A 6,211-nucleotide genomic window follows, 5' to 3' on the forward strand; every position below is an offset into this window, starting at 1 on the left:
AGTTACTATCACAATTTAGATTCTAACCCTAGGAACCCCCTCCCAACAAACAAACTCATAGCAGATCACTAAATTGAATTGGGATAATAGAATTGCTTACCACCCTTAAATTTGCAGTCTTCATTCTTCCTTTGTCTGTATAGCTTGGGGTTATGTTATGGATGCCAGAGGTTTGTTACCGAATGAGATTCAACTAGATCCAACAAATGCTTCGTAAGTACCTACTGTGTGCAGGACAGGTCACTACAGAGAATTTTAGCAACAGAGAAACTCTTTTGTAGCCTTTTTGACATAGAGAGACTTATCAATGTAATTGCTGAGGTTTGAATTATGGTTGTAATATTCATATACTAAACCCAAGTGTAATATATAAATCCAAGGCCCTTGATTCCTAGTTCTGTGCTATTTCCATGACATCATCCTCCACAGATAAAATAATTATACCAGAGCCAGACAATAAGGTGAAGGGCTGTTAACAGATTTATAGACAATATAGAGAGAGTGGGATTGAAATGCAAAAGCCAAATTCCTCAGCTTGGCATTCAAGGACCTCCCTGATCTGATTCCAATCCCAGGACAATAGAAAGCCATGCACCAGCCCAACTGAAATACCTGACCTCACCGAATACCCTAGGTACTTGGAGTCCTGCGTGTTTGTTCATCCTGGATATCTCTTCTGTCTGGATGGTCCTTCTTCCTATCATTGCCTACTAATGTCTTTTCTACCCTTTAAGATGTAATTCAAATTCAGAAACCTTACTGTTGTCTTTTTTTTAAAACTTTTGCTCATTTTGTTGCAGGAATGTTTTTATATATTTGGATACATTCTTTTGCCATCACACATAGGAGCCTTCTTTTAACAGAAAAAGTCTTCTTCGTTGTTTTATTAATACTATTTGTAGATGTTTTTCTTGGGTAGAAGTTTTAAGCTTGTCGGCAAGTTATTGATCTTTTTTATTTTTGGTGCTGGGGATTGAACCCAGGGCCTTAGTGCTTGTGAGGCAAGCACTCTACCAGCTGAGCTATCTCCCCAGCCCATTGATTTTTATTTCTGATTTCTTTTACTGTTTCAGTCTTTAAATGCCCCACCCCTCCCCCTAACTGGTGGTAAACATTTTTTCTATTTTCTAGTTTGGAATTATAATATTTACTTGTCTAAATAGCAGGTAGTGATTGCTTCTGTTTCATACCTCCACAGATTTGCTTCCACACAGATTGACTATTCACACACCACTATTTGTGAGTAAAGTCTCAATCAATCTCTTTCTGCCTCCTTCTCTCCCTCCCTCTCTGTGAGGACAAATATTAAGATTATGCAGTCTTGTGCCCACCCACAGAACAGAGCACAGCATCTTACACATAAAATTGGTAGATAAATTGTTAATGTGCGAATTAATTAACATATGGTATGTCCACAGGGAAAAAAAGAGAAAAAAAAAAAAAAAAAAACAGAATTACGAAAGCCAAGATGGTCTCTGAAAACCAAGAAAAATGTAGATTAAGATTGAAATAAACTTGAATTTCAGAAAAGCAATTAAATCATGGAAAATCAGAATACTCTTCCTCTGAAATAAAACAGATCATTGTGTGATCTTCAATTTCATTCCTGTTACGTGTTTGTTATATTTGCCAACACTAACTAGGTTTATATTTTTTATATGAAGTTAAAAAGATTATCTGATATCATTATTGTAAATACATTCACAAAGGAGTAGCAAAAACTATCAAGTAATGAAACCATGAAAAAGAACTTATAAGATTAATTTGCAGTATAGTTTACCTTTGAGGTTATTTACTTTAAATTGACAAAAATGACATATATTTGTGGTATACAACATGATTTGAAACATATATTTATGTGTATATACATATTTATATGCAAATATATATATATTTACATTTATATATATATATTTGTATATATATATACAAGCATATACACACTCATACATACTTACATTGTGGAATGGCCAAATCAAGTTAGTTAACATATTCATTACCTTACATACTGTGACTGCTTTGCAGAGAGCTTATTTCTTACATTTCCAGAAAGGAGATGGAGTTTGTAGGGAAAACTGGATATTGCATGGTTCCTATTAGAAACTGTGGTGGGCCTTTCTTTTGAAAAAAACTTTCATGTAAGAATGTGAAACTTGGTAAGTATGGCAAAAAGAGGGGGGAAATAAGGTAAAAACATAGGGAACTGAATACAAGCCAACAGCAAAACATTACCAGCTATGTAGGTGTCCTGAGGGACAGATACAGGGTAAATAAAGCTGGAAGAAACTTAGGTAAAGCAATCTAGAGATCTATCTCTTACATGTGCATTTCCTGGGAGTTAAAATCCAAAACTGTTTCAAAGCACAGAAACTAGCAATTATGGAAAGAGAACAGAGTTCCAAGGACAAAGTGGAGAAACACTCATCCCAGGATATGAGTGCAGGATGTTACCTGATCCCAGGACCCAGTGGGAAGCTGCTTGATGGGACACAGGTCCCAGCCTGGAGGTTCCTTGCACTTAAGGCAGGCAGGCAAAGGAGTGCCATGTGCTGTGTGCCTGCCGGCTTTCCTCCTGAGCATTCCTAAGAGGACCACCACTGGAGGTATGTCCAGATGGGCGAAATAAAGCGGCAGCAAGTTCCTAGGCACAACCACGAAAGTGATGCTTTTCCACAGTCTGTTTTAAAGAGGGATGTGCGTCCTTGTGCAAAGGGTCCTATAGGCCTCACTTTGGGTTTTGGTTACTGCATCTCCCCTTTGTTTCTCCCACCTCTTCCGCTGTTCCAACTTTTCTATCGCTTGGACTAAGATGCAAGTGCTCTTGTCTGACACAGAATGGCCTTGTAAGGATGTTTACTGTGATCATTTGCATTTACTTTTGCTCTCAAAAGCTTGGATTTTAAACTCCAGTCTGCATTTTAGATAAAAAAAAAAAAAAAAATGTTCATTTAAATAAGTTATCTGTGGCAGAAATATTAACTCTTTTTCTGCTTTGGTAACAAACATACCTGGCCACCCAGACTGAAAACATTTCCTTTTGGCAGCTCTGTGTGACCATGAGATGTAAGTGGAAGAAGTAACAGCAGTTCCAGTAACGTCCATCAAGAAAGAGGCATACCCTGCTTCACTCTTTCCTCCTTTTGTAGCTGGAATAATGATGTGAAGTCTAGAGCAGCCATCTTGGCCAATTTGGAGATATGTATATATGTAATGAACTTGGACTTTATAAAATTATCTAGGATAATTTTGCTTATGTAGTTCAATAATATAAGAACCCCTGTATGGCAAATTCCCAAAACATAATGGTCAAATATAAAAAGTGTGACTCTGATTGGCTGGAATGGAATGTTTTATTTCTTAGATGATAGGCACTATATAATTCTCTAAGTTGCCATCTTTCTTTTGGCTACTAGGAAGCTCAGAACAAAATCTGTGGCCAAATCTTTCTTTAGTCTATAGTTTTAAAATCCCCTCACCAGTTCTCCCTTGAGTTTTATAATCTGTTCTTCCATGTAAATAGTTCAATTGTTTTCACTATAGTTTTTACTCTAAACAATCTTTCAATTTGTTTGGAAGACAGTGAAGTACAAACACACAAATAAAATGGTGTGATTATGAAAAGGAAGCTGGCCATGATGACCTCTTAAGGAAATGGTGGAATTACAGAGTAATTTCATGGTGATAAAAACATTGTTTTTCTTTATAATCCATGGTGACTAAACTAACTGTTTTTCTTTATACTCATGATGAGTAGTTTTTTTCTTCATACTCATAGTGACTAAACTAAAATTCTTGCCCAACATGACTTATGATGGCACTCTTGCATTCACGGATACAAATATTAATATGTTACTTTATTACTTATATGTAAGTATGCTATTATATTTAGTCACAGGGATCCTGGGAAAGGGAATTAGAACTGTACTGCAAATCATTATCACCATCAAAAGAAAGAATAAGAGAGAACTACTTAAACTTGTACTTTGGCCTCAAAGACAGTGAGCCTTGTTCTTTTCCAATTTTTGGCACAGATGCCCTTCATGAAGTAGAGACCTGATAAACATTTGATGAATGCATAAATTTAAAAAGCACAAGCTCAAAAACAATTAAACATAGAATCACCATATTATCCAGCAATTCTATTTCTGAGAATAAACCCAAAAGAAATGAAAACAGAGATGCAAACAGATATCTGTACACGCATGTTCACTGCAGCATGAGTTACACTAGCCAAAGATGGAAACAACCCAAATGTTCATTGACAAATGAATGAATAGGGAAATTTGTCATTTACATACAATGGAATATTACACAGCCTGAAGAAAGGAGGGAATTCTGACCCATGCTACAACATGGATGAACTCTGAAGGCAGGTTTGATTTTGCTTATTGAGGTACCTAGAAATAAATTCATAGAGACAAAAAATAGAAAGGTGTTTGCTAGGGAATGGGGGGAGGGGAAATGGGAAATTAAGGGGTACAGAGATTCAGCTGGGGAAGATGAGGAGGTTCTGAAGACAGCTGGTGGTGATAGATAGAATGGTAAATTTTATGTTGTGTACATTTACTATAATACAACTGTTTTTTGAGGAAGAGAAAAATGAATATAAAAGAAGAAGAAGAAAAAAAAAGGTTTAACCTTTGCAAAAGCAATCGTCATATCTTAATTAAATCTCCTGAAGTAAACGCCTAAATCTTGGGTGAAATAACCATGTCTAATTATTAAATTTATTATATATATATATTTTTTAAAATCACAAGTTTTACCAATGCTATGTCAGCAGTGCTACCCATAGTCAAAGGAAAAACAGGAATTAGGCAAGTGTTTCTTTGGATTGAGTATTCATGCATGTAGACTGGATTTGATTCTGTGAATGGAAGTCTGTACGAACTATGTTCCTGGGGGCCTTCATAGTCAGGTTTGCTCTTGAAAAGCCTTTCTGGATCAGCCTTCTAGATTGGCCTTCCCATTGTTTACAACTTCAATGCGTTCTCGCACAGGACTTATCATGGCTTATTGTTATTTTTATATTTCCATTTATATTTATATTTGTGTGATGACATATTTAATGTCTCTCCCCCTCATTAGACTGTAACTTCCATGAGGGAGAGACTTCAGTTTTCTTAACACTCTATCTTAGTATCTAGCACAGGCCTTAGCATATTGTGAGAGCTCAACAAATATTTGTTGAATGAGTAAGTATTTGTTGAGGAATAAACCCATTTGTACAAAGCAGTATTCAAAGATCTTAGTGACATTTAATTTCTTAAACTACATAATGGATAATGGTCTTTGAGTACTGCTTTGTAGAAATGGATTTATTCCTTCAACAAATACTTATTCATTCAACAAATATTTGTTAAACTCTCACGATATGCTAAGCCCTGGATACTAGGATGCTGGATACTAGGATAGAGTATTAACAAAACTGAAATGGATCAATCCCTCTCTTGTGGACTTACATAATAAATGTAAAAATTATTTAGTACTTTACACAAATGCACACAAATACAAAATTTTTACATTTATTATGAATACTTTAAACATACAGATTTCATACAAATATTTGTATATGTATCTTTATAAATATATTTATCATTTAATTGTTAATGTACTAATGAAACAAAATGATATTTCCTCTTGCCTACTTCCTTTCCTACTCATTTCCCCAAAACAAGAAATTCCTCTACATATACCTTACATATGAATAAAAGTGATATTTTAAATATATGCATTTGTATTGATATAGGGGCCATAGTGATGATGTGTGTGAGGTATGCTAATTAGTTTGATTTAGCAATTCACAATACATATATATTTTAAAGAACATGTGGTACAACAGTAAATGTACATAAATAAAATTTTTGTCAACTAAAGTAAATGTTTAAAAATAATAAAAATTCAGAAAACAAAAGTATAATAATGTAAGGACTTAATTTGCTCACCAAACTAAAGAGAAAAATAGGATGCACATGAAGTATTCTTATCAATAATTACATATCTTGATTAACAAATACATGTAAATAGTATGCATAATAACATCTGATACTGATATTTACCCAAATATATGCATTTATGTGTTACATTTCTTAGGAAGGAAATAAGATTTATTTTGCTTACGGGAGAAAGTCAAAAGTGTTGTCTGGAGACTTCTTGTGGACAACCCAGTGAAGTATTTTCAAGGGTCTGTTTAAGAAAGAACTTACTTTTG

Source organism: Sciurus carolinensis, chromosome 14 (assembly GCF_902686445.1).
Source record: "Sciurus carolinensis chromosome 14, mSciCar1.2, whole genome shotgun sequence".
Lineage (NCBI taxonomy): Eukaryota > Metazoa > Chordata > Mammalia > Rodentia > Sciuridae > Sciurus > Sciurus carolinensis.